The sequence below is a fragment of the Anastrepha ludens genome, chromosome 3 (assembly GCF_028408465.1).
Source record: "Anastrepha ludens isolate Willacy chromosome 3, idAnaLude1.1, whole genome shotgun sequence".
NCBI lineage: Eukaryota > Metazoa > Arthropoda > Insecta > Diptera > Tephritidae > Anastrepha > Anastrepha ludens.
Window position 1 is genome coordinate 86561776 of NC_071499.1, and position 12126 is coordinate 86573901.

Consider the following 12126-nt stretch of genomic DNA (forward strand, 5'->3'; position numbering starts at 1 on the left):
CGGATTCTTCCAGGAAGGTCGCAGCGGGGCTTCTCAATCGGCGGCCATTGTAGCATCGTCGTCAGTGACCTGAATACAAAAAGCCAAAATTTTTTTTAATTATTAATATCATAATTTTTATATGAATTAAAAAAATGGAAAAAAAATTCGCGGAATAAAATGCTTAAAGAAAAATTAATTTTGGGGCGAATTTTCATATTTTTGCTTCGAAATAATTATTTTTTCGAAAAATTTTCAAATAGTAAATTCACATAGAAAGTATCATAAAAAAGATGTGTGCAAAATTTCAGGGAGATCGGGCAATAACTTTTCGTGTTATCGTGTACGCCAATTAAAAAAATATAGTTTTGAGAGAAACGCATCTAAAGTTTTAATACAACGTAACTATACCTCTCCCAGCGCTCGAACGCAAAGAATAGAGTCGTCACAGTTGACGATCTATAATATAATATAAGAAATACTTATATTTATTTTCTCAAAATTTTTTGACAAATTCTTAAAGGATTATATTAAAATTTTATAAAAAAAAAATTTTTTTTTTCGAAATTTTTTAGGTATCTGTCCCCTTAATTTCGGCATTGACCGCATTTATTATCTCTTCATTGCTACCAAAGACTTTTCCTCTCAATTTGTTTTCTTTATTTTGTGGAAATAACCAGAAATCACACGGCGGAGAATATGACGCCGGGCGAATTTCTTGAATTCCAGAAAGCGCAATGAAGTTAGTTGCCATTTCAGCAGTGTGAGCTGGGACATTTCGTAGTGTAAGAAGTAGAGGCGCAGTTCCCCGTTTTTTCCTATTTATAAGTAAATTTATCTGTTACCGTAAAATTATACCGTTACTTATATTATTTATCAGTTACTGTTTGAGAAGTATCAAATGGAATATCAGCAACCATTTTTGCTCTGGTGAAGTAAAACGGGATCAAAACTTTTGTTGCTGACTTTTGCTACCTGGCTTTCTCGGGTGGATTTGATGCTTTCGAGCTCCATACCATGAACTGCTGTTTGGTTTCCGGGTCATAAAACCAAGTTCCGTGGCCTGTTACGATCATATTAAAGTTGCTAGACTCTCCGTTTTCGAATTTTCTTGAAAAACATTGAGCCAAATTTTTTGTAGCTTCTTTTTGTACCTCTTATAAAATTCATGGCACCCATTGAGCAGATTTCTTTGTGTATTGCAAATCATTATTCAATATCCTCGATACTGTCATACCATTCAAACCCAATTCAAAATACCACCCACTTACCGAATTTTTGTTAGTCCCCCGTATCTGAGTAGTTCTCACCAACTGCTGTAGTTATTTGTTGAAATAGAAAAATGCAAGTCGTTATATGTTATTTCCTGTGTCATTCGTGGGTCTCCTTCAATTCTTCGCTTCACCAGGGTCACATTTATCTCGTCGGTCGACGATTTTGCCCGCCCTTCTCGAGGCTCATCCTCCACAGAAAAATTTCCAGCGTGAAATCTTTGATACCACTTACAAATAGTCTTAAGATAGGGAGTGCTCGTTCTATATGCAGTTTGGAGCTCTTTGAAAATTTCCACAGACTTGAGTTAACGACGAAAGCTGTAAAGTATTGTGTAACGAATATCACCGTCGCTGGCGGCATTTCATAAATTATTTTCCATTTTCTCGTCTCCATTCGAATTGATTTTTCTGAAATTTTAGTTGAAACATCTTAAGACTATAACAAAGCGAAAGGCATTTTAAAATTTTTCAAAAAAATACCACCGACTTACCGAATTGTTGTTAGTTCCCCGGCATCTGAGCAATTTTCGCCAAATGCTGTCGTTATTTGTTGAAATAGAAAAATGCCAGTAGTTATCTTTTATAGCGACCTCAGGTGTTCCACGAGGTAGTATTCTTGGTTTAGTATTATTAATTTTTTTACAACATTAATGACATTTCATTTTCAAATACTTACTTAAATTTTAATCTAGCACTTTTGTGCTCGAAAGATTTAGTTCGCTCAAAACTCGAGTATTCTGTTAATTGGGATCCGATACACAATATAATTGTCGCACTACTAGTACAGAACGGGTGCAAAGTAAGTTCATTCACTTTGCATTCATTAAATTCATGCACTTTGCACTCAACCGATAAATTTTGAAGCGTCATTTCCCTCTTATACAGGGTGTCCGGTGACAAAGTTTGGAATTAAAAGTCAAATTAAGAAAGAATTACTGATGATACAATTGTATTTTTTTCTTCTTTAAATATTGACCTTTATATCGGATACACTCTAGGAATCTGGGCTACGTACTCCGTGCCACACGCTGGAGAGGTGATGTCGCGATGCCATTAAACTAGCGAACGATATTTTCTTTTAGTGCTGAGACGGTCGCTGGGCTTGTTTCACACACTTTATTTTTGAGGTAGCTCCACAGAAAAAGTCCTTCGGGATAAGACTTTTAGCTGGTTACTTTACCGGTCACTGTAGCCTCTGATATCATTTAAACAAAATTGGTCTGTCAGACCACATTCTTTGAGAATATCCTGCACTAGGCAGGGAAAGGTCACACCACCTTGGAGTTATTGCCGTGCATTCATATAAATTATGGAACAGAGTGTGCTAAAATTCTTTAGCAGCTTTAAAATATAGGGAACCCCAGCAAGCTTTGCAAAATAGACATATTTTGGTCTCAGTGCGCAGTAGCCTTGTGATAATAATAATCATGAGATTTAAGCACGATTTGAATTCTAAAGGGTTAAATTCTAAGACCCTTCCTAAATATTTCATGCACAATAGTTTTTGGACGCCCCAGCGCAGCTCCTCTCTTGCGCACGGACTGACGCAGACTATCGTGAAAACTTGTAGAGAAGAGCTCAATATTTTCATTTCACATGCTCGAGATGTATCGATTTCTCTACGACTCCGAAAAGGTGTTCCGAGCGTCAAATATGACACAGCAAATTGGCCTATTGACGTAGCCGTCAAGATGGAAATGCATGTCATTCGAAAAAAAGAATTATGTAGCCAACATTTTCCAGATGCTGCAGAGTTTATAGAGAGAAGCGATATACTAGAGCTAATTTTAACATACAAGCGAAAAAGCCTCAGAATACGAACACTCTGACCCCTGCGACTGATGTTGATTTGTTGAAAATATTTAATTTCCCTTTTTGACAAAAGAAATTCACCAGGAAGTGAAGTTACAGAACCTGCCCAAATATGTGACTTTACAATAGCGTAGACGAGGGTGCACCCTTTATAAGTTAAACGTTACGTAGCTGCGAATGGGGATGCATGCGTGACGTGACGTGGCGTGACCTGATTTATCACCCTCAGTTCAGCGGTGAGAAACAAAGGACAAACACAAATGAAGTGGAAGGCTGGCACGTTTGGACTACCTGCTAATGTTCACAATAATAACTCAAATATGCGTTCTCATACATACGTATTGGTACTCATATGCACATAATTGCATAAGTACATATGTATGAGTTTATTCAGCGCATTCTAAGTATCATGCAGCCCATGCACCGAGGCGACCAGGTAACCTAAATGTACCTTGCCACGTGCCAACTACGTTGGATTAGTGATGGTTTGTTTGGCGCTTATTCAGTTACTCAGCAATACGGTTTGCAGTTATGTAATAAATTTTGTGGGTTTGGTCCTTTGCTTACTAGACTGTAGTCGAACAGTGTTGACAACAAGAACTACCGCCGTCAAGCGTCAAAAGCGAATGGACATTAGTAGTGGTCATATACAAACCAGTTCGGTAAGACAAGGAAATACGAAGATATAGATCAATAAAAAAGATAGCACATAAGCCATATGAATTCGAAAAAGTAGTCTCTGAACTTCATAAATATTTGTCGAGCTGTAACGAGCTCTAACCTCTACCTTCCGTGTACAAAATATTTGCTTTGAATTCAAACCAATTTTGGTGAAATCTCTTTTTCTAAGCCATTTGCGAAAATAATCTTCCAAGCTACTCAAAATCACCCCAAATTATTTACGTATCTTCTTAAGATCTTTCAAAAATTAATGGACTGTTTTGTCATCAACTTTGTTACTGTGATTATTCTCAAGCTCTGTTACTAAGATTTTACTTGCATGCACTCCTCTAAAACTTTGACTTTGTCAGGGCGAATACCAGTTTCGCGATCGCACGCACTGCTACTCTCTGATACCTCAAGTCTAAGCTTGAAAAATACTATTGTAGAAATTCCAACTATATATGAGGAAAACGCCTAGCTCGGAAGTACAACGTCTGCTTCAACAGTTTGGTTCTTTCGGTGTATAAGATGACGGAATTTTTTACAGGAACTTGGCTACAGCTCCTTTTTCAAAAATAATTTTTATTATTTTGTATTTAAAGCTCAACTTTCCAATCACCGTTTTTCGATAAATGACTAAAGTGGTAATCGTTAATTGAAATAAACAGATCTGAAATATTACTGAGTAAGCCTGAGTATTTGTGAACATAATCACATCACCACAATAGCGAATTTATGGTTATGCATAAAATTAGTCCCGCTCAAAGATTTTGTGAGAAATTCTCCACATTTACAGCAAGGTTTAATTTTCCGCTATAACTCAAAGAAAACTGCGCCTGAAGCTCATCGAATACTCTTAAAAACCTAGTTCTTCCAGAGAAGAATGCAAGAAAAGATGAGAAAATTTAGTGGCAAACGACATATGAATCCATGAATATCGATCGTAGCCGTTACTTATAAAAATATTTTTTGACTCATTCCATGTTGCTATAACTTATGATGTGTGGAGTTCTAGAACTAGTGAAAAGTGCATTAATTCTTTATGTGTTCTTATTTTGCTAACTGGACTACGTTATCCCATCCTTTTGCTTTGAAACCAATTTCTCCTCAAGAATCTCCGTGAGAAAGAAGTAGAAAAACCTCACGGCCCTGGGCTCAAGAGCTACAACTATCTTTAGATTTACGTTAACGAATTTAGCTGTATTTACGGAGGACTGTATCAATACATTTTAATGAGATTTCCAAATGGATGCAATCTATACAGATTAATATAAGACTTTTTTCTCTAAGAATATCTCACCCAATATTAATAGCTAAACTTGAGGGATTCGGCTTTCACTCTTAATTTCTTAAGTGGTTAATTTCCTCTCTTAATAATAGGCACTGTTTCGTTCGGTTTGATAATGTATCGTCTTATTCAATTGTTGCTTCGTCTGATGTTCCCCAATGTAGTGTCCTAGGTCCGCTACTATTTATCCTCTTCATTAAAAATATTTCGTCCTGTTTTTTCATTGTGTAATTTTCTAAAAGTGATCTGAAAATCTACTATGAAATTAAATATCTAGAAGATTTATCCATTCTCAAGCGTGAGTTGAATAACTTGTGCGTAATCATTTGTTCCTTAACATTAATACGAGGGGTGCCTTTTATATGTCGGGATTAGAGAACAAAAACAAATTTTAATCATCGAAAATCACGTTATTGTTTTTCAAAATATTCTCCATGAAGATCTATATACTTTTGCATGTGTTTGAACCAATTGTCGAAGAACTTTTGCCACTCTGAATGAGGTACCTCCAAAACATGCATTCTGAATGCCGCAACCGCTTCTTCACGTGTCGAAAAACGTTGACCTCTCAGTTTGTTTTTTACGTACGGGAATAAAAAGAAGTCATTCAGTGCCAAGTCAGGACTATACGGCGGATGACCCATTAATTCGATGTTTTGGGTGCTCAAAAATGCAGTGGTTTGAGCCGATGTGTGAGAGCTCACATTGTCCTGGTGAAGAGGGATCCGTCTTTGGCGATTGGTTTTCCTAATTTCTTGGAAGACAACTGGCAAACAAATGGTTGTATACCACTCAGAATTTACTGTTCTGCGTTGTTCTAGTGGTTCGGTTGCGACATGTCCAGTTTTTCCGAAAAAACAGGCGACCATTTGATTGGAAGTGCTTCGGGCGCGAACAACTTTTATTGGATTTGGCTCATCTTGAAAACCCATACGCTCATACGCGTAAATCCATAATTCATCACCTGTCACGATGTCATAGACGTGTTTCAAAGCCCCGTGATCGTATTGTTTGAGCATTTCCTTCGACGAATCGACACGAGCCTTTTTTTGAGCGATTGACAAATTGTGTGGGATCCAACGCGAACAAATTTTTTTGACAATCAAAAGTTTATGCAATATTGAATGTATGCTGGTCCCACTAATGCCTAAGATTGTCTTAATCTCACGATAGGTCACATGACGATCTTGCAATATCAGTTCGCGCACAGCATCAATGGTTTTAGGAACAACAACTGATTTTGGACGACCTTCACGAAATTCGTCTTGGAGTGAACTACGGCCACGATTGAATGCACCATACCATCGGTAAACACTGGTCCTTGATGGGGCTTCATCGCCAAAAAATGAATTAAGTTCATCCATGCAATGTTGCTGAGTTAATCCACGTCGAAAGTTGTAAAAAATAATCGCACGAAAATGTTCACGATTTAATTCCATTTTTGGACCGAGATGAATCTTTTAAGTTACTGTAAACAACACAAATAGCGCTGGTATTTCAAAACGTTCTGAGTACGTAAAAGCCAAAACATGTCAAACTTTGCGATACAGCTGTCAGTTGCCAGATTGCAACACCAGAGCTGCCAAATCCCGACATATATAAAAGGCGCCCCTCGTAAATGTCACTATACTTCACATGCGAAAGGTTTTATTATTGTTCCAAGAGCTTACTACATCTCAAACTCGCCGCTAAAGTCAATTATTGAATTAAAAGAGCTGGGTGTTTATTTTGAGTCCAAACTCAACTTCACCACCCACATAAACTTCATTCTTTCTAAATCGTTCGCAATGTTAGCCTTTATTCGTCGAAATAGTTCTTAATTTTCTGATCCCTATACTCTTAGACTGTTGTACTCGTCCTTAGTTCAGTCCTGCTTAGAATACAGGGTATTTGTTTGGAGACCGATTCATACAGTCTATATTAATATTAATTAGATTCTGTTCAGATGGCTTTTTTGTGCTTTACTTTGCGCTCGATGAAATTCATTGATCCCATTCTGTCTTATACGCCTCGTTGCTTAATAATAAATCTAATGTCCTTAGAGTCTAGACGTGTTCTGTTGTCGATGTGTTTTATCTTTGATATCTGCGCAGCCTGCATAGAACAGATTGTCCTTATCTGCTCAATAAAATTAATTTTAATACTCACGCATGTAATGCATTTTTTTTGTGGGTATTGCTAAAACTGTTTACGGAATGAATGCTCCTTTTAGGAGGGTGCTAGTTCAATTTAATGCTTATTCTTCTACATTAGTCTTTGATTGCTCATACTCTAAGTTTACTTAATATATAAGACTTTGTCATGAGGCCTTTGTTTGTATCTGCCTATGTAAAAGTCTGTAAGCGCCTAGTTTGTTGATTAAAATTTATTAAATAAATAAAATTAAATTAAATATATACTTATTTATTTATATACTTATTTATTTATATAATTGGCGCTTAGACCCTTTTTGGTTGATTGATCAAGCTCCTCCTCCTATTTGTGGTGCGCGTCTTGATGCTGTTCCACAAATGGCTATATTTATTTATTTATACTAAGTTCATAACAGATGCGGTTCTCTGGTTCGAAAGTGCTCTCAATACAACACTTCATCGCAATTTCGTGCATTCATGCATTGGTAGGTATAATCACTAGATACAGTAAGCAAATAGGCTTCCGCTCAAATGATTTCCGGAAAAAACACAACATCTCTACCTTAGCAAACAGTTTTTTTTTAAGTGCTAGCAATAGATATTTGTTCTTTACATTCGTGTTGGTTCCACCACAAAGGGACTGAAAGTTAAGAATCTGTTCTTGTGGTATCACAATTTTTAATTTGGCCTAAGCGTCAGCCGCTGAAGCCTAACCTAACCTACCTTGTTTAACTTTGCTACCACTATGGATCGCCTGGCGTGGTCTGCCACATTCCGTACCATATCCTAATGGTATTCCCAATTTCCTAGTGTTTTGTGTGTGAAATATAGGCGTTATATTACATTTGCCCCCATCTGTAACTCAAATACATAGATGAGTAAGATTGATGATGCGAAAGTAAATGGAATATCGAGGTACTCCTAGTCCTTAGTTCAACACCAAGGGCAGAATTGCAGTCACATTTTTATCTCATTGAGCCGCTAGGTGCCACCGAAGTTGATATATTTCGAGAATACTTTACAAAGAGAGAATACTTCATAAAACTACATAATACGAGTATATTAGGATGGGAAATAAGTTCGTATAGTTTTTGTCGATGACTTTTATTTAAACAAAAAACCAAATTTATTTCAATAAGTTGTTCCTCCCGCCTCTCGACTACATTGTTGAAGCCTTTCCGCTGGGCAATGTAGAGCTTCTTGTTAACCATGGCTTTCTTTTCGAGCATTTCCCAGTGCACCATGCCCTCCCAGTCGCACCAAACACATATCGTCATCTTCTTTAGATAAAGATCAGACATGACTCTCGGCATTGTCGTATTTTCTGAAGTTAACCACTCCTTTCTTTACTTCATATCGATGTATCCGGCTATTCCCAAAACTCAAGAGACCACTCCGGGGAACGCGTTTCTAGTCGATTAAGGAGATAAAAGCTGAATCGAAGAAGGTGCTGATAGCTATACCGGAAATGGACTATTTGGAATGTTTCGGGGATTGGAAAAATCGTTGGCATAAGTGTATTTCATCGAGAGGGGATTATTTTGAAGGGGATGAAATTGATTTACAAGAATAAATAAAGGTTTTTCATTTTACAACCAAATTCACCTTACTTTTGCCCACAGTAATATAAGAACTCATCTCCCGTGACGATTCGGTACAAAAAATGCTGTTTATGACCGCTTGTTGCTCGATGGTGGACGAGATGCTAAGAAGCCATTTGAAGACGACTTCCTTTGTTTTTTCGATGAGCTAGCGTGGCGCCCATAAATCCCATTGAATGAAGACGATTGAGAATCGTTTAATAATCGTAGTTCATTTTTTTCAATAATTCATTATTGATTCGGCGACCGTTCTCCTTCAAAAGTGATTTGACGCGTTCTTCATCGAATTCAGAAGGCTTTCCGCTGCTGTAGGTGTCATCGACGTCAAAGTCGCCGTTTTTGAGCTTTGAAAACCATTTCCGTGCTGTAGACTCGCCTATCACACCCTCTCCATACTCGTCGCAAATGACCCGAGCTGCTTCGGCAGCTTTTTGACCTCGATGAAAAGCAAAGGAGATCAGGTGTCGAAAATGTTGATTTTTGCTCCCTGGGCAAACTAAAAAAAATTAAATAACTCAAAAATACATTTAACATAGTTTGTAGAGCAGACCCTTTGTAGACCCTTTGCCAAAGAGCAAACAAATCGTTGTAGAATAAAAGAAAATATAAAACCGCTATCAACTTATTCCCCAACCCAATATATTCTGTATATGATAAAAATTAATTTTTTCCTACTTCTCAACTGCAGCGCCATCTGGCGGATCACTTTGTGGCGCGTTTGAGGGCCAGTGGTCTAAGAAAGAAACTAAAGCACGATCATTGAAATCCAGTCAGTAACTCTTGTGTTACTCACTAACAACGAAAACTACTATAATTATATATGTTCATATGTACAAGTAATGGAAGCGCGACCCTCAGCCTTGTTGTATATTTTGCACCACACTGGTATCCTAAAGTAGCTTAATGTGATTTTCATCTCTTTTTTGCGTTCTATTATTTAAGTTAAAAATAATCGTGCGACTGTGGAATAAAATTTAGTGTTTTTGGCCTTACAATTTTTGTATAGTTTTCCTTATGACTCGTTCCACTGTGTGGTAATCAGCTCAATAGCCATTCATGCAGCGGCTTTGCAGAAGGGCATATATTAGTGTGTGCCTCGTTTAGCCATAGCAAAAAGCCATGGAATTTGCGTGAGTGTCATTTTGATTTCCATTTGGTGATAAGCACCGTTGATATGTGCCAGAAATCTAACGAGCTTAGCATACAAATGCAGACGGGTCAGTTTTGTTTTCATTTGTTTGCCTACTTTTTGCGTTATTCTTATCCTTTTTGTCCAGTTTTTTTGGGCTTTGGCGATAAAAGGAATTTGCATTTCAAGATGAGTTTTGATTGAGTTAATTTTTTGTTTGCTTTTTTCTTGTTCCACTGAATCGTAACACCCAATTTGAGCGCTCAGTTAAACAAATCAATAAATTGTCTTTAAAATTACCAAAGGAAATTTAAAAGGTAGAAAATTGTATTGAAAAAGTTGATAAACAATTTTTTTTTTAAGAATTGGCGTTTACACCCCTTTTGTGTGTTTGCGGAGCTCCTCCTGCTATATGCGGTGTGCGGCGGCCCGAAAGAAATAATCAATGAATAGGTAATACAACTAAAGGCGAAAGTTTTAAACATTAAAAATACTTTGATACTAACGGTAATACGATAACAGGGCTGGGCATTTTGCAATACGACTAAATCGGACTTCCATTAATTTTTTAGTGGTAGTTAAAATAAGAGTTTCATTATCACTTAGTCTTCAGTTTTTTAGTGTTTTAACTATCCGCATTAATTATTTGGGGCACTATGCCAACCCTGATTTATAGTCATAGAAAAAATTTAAAAAATATCGAATTAGTAGAGCATCCCGGAGCTCGATTCAATCGCGAAACTCACAACTTTTTAAGAGTCTGATACACGAGGAGTGCCAAGTAAGTAACGAGACTGACATTTCATTTTGATTTCATGCATTTTTTACTTTTTGTCATCTTGTTTTGGAATTACCTTTCAAGAATAAAATTTGGGGTTAAAACGTAAATAGCCCTTTTCAGCTTGGATTCGTTGCTTGTCGGACTACTGTTACTACTCTAGCCGTCCTTTCACAGTAGTGTAAAACTTCATTTGAGATGGGACTTTAAGTGGATACTGTGTACACAAGTTTTTCCAAATCATTTGTCAAAGTATCGCATGGCATTTGTCTTGCAATGCTATCGGCAGTAGAAATTCATTTCACATTTCTTGATTGGCTTAAATCCAACATTAGTTACGGGTAGTAACAGTAGATATATCCTATCCATTCGTTGCACCGTCAGGTGTTCCTCAAGAAAGTGTAATTAGGCCGTTATTGTTTATTTTACTTATTAATGATATTTCTGAGTGCTTTATAAATGCACAAAGTGTTTCGTAGCCGATGATTTAAAGGTCTGCCTAAGCGTACGTGATCCTAACGATATGATTCACTTATAGGAAGATAGCGAAAATATTTATAGCTGGTCATGGTGAAAAAATGTCAGAGGTCTGATCAAGATCAGACCATTAACAGGCTCTTGTGATACCTCCAACAGGCAAATCACTACGGCCAGCAAGGGCTGTTGATATAATGGAGAATGTTGATGGGATTTAGGTTGGAGCACTGCCCCAGGCTGTCGAAGCAAGAAGCACCACGTGACCTAAATCGGTGCCGTCAAACCCGGAGATTTGCAGAGAAAGTTCCCAAACAGTCTCCTTCTCTGAAAGGTCCTCACAGCTTCCGCAATGGTGATTAAATGGTGAATATAGCTTTTCTGCATCTATGGCGATCGTACAGTGACTGACACAGTTACGAGTTTGGGAATTGAATGACGTGGAGTCTCCAGTACTTTCTGCGTCGTGCGTCTATTGTATTAGGACCAAAGGATTTTTGAAATAGCACACGAAGAAACGGAGCTCCATCTGTTCTGCGCTTTTTTGAGAAATAAGTTAACACCAGTCAGGTGCATGCCGATGTCCGGGTGAGATACCTATTCAGTCGACCCCTTCCTGGCAAGCTCATCAGTAATTTTATTCCCCTCTATATTCCTATGTCTTGGAACCCAGATCAGAGAAATATTACCTGCACACCCAAGAGATTTGATCTCCTCCTGACTGTCGGCAAAAATTTTAAAATCTCCGTCGCTTCCGTGTTTCCTCAGTATGTTGTATGCCTGCAGAATCGCAAAAACTTCTACCTGAGAAACACAAGCAGTATTCGGCAGTTATTAGGAAATAGATAAATTGACTGGCTCCCGATTTCATCTTGGAGCCGTCAGTGGCGGCGTTCTCAGTCAACTTCGAACTGAGTTGGACTTAGGAATGTCATTGAAGGTGAACTGCTTATGGGGTTAGCATTAACATCTTGACGGACTTTCAAAATCATGCCT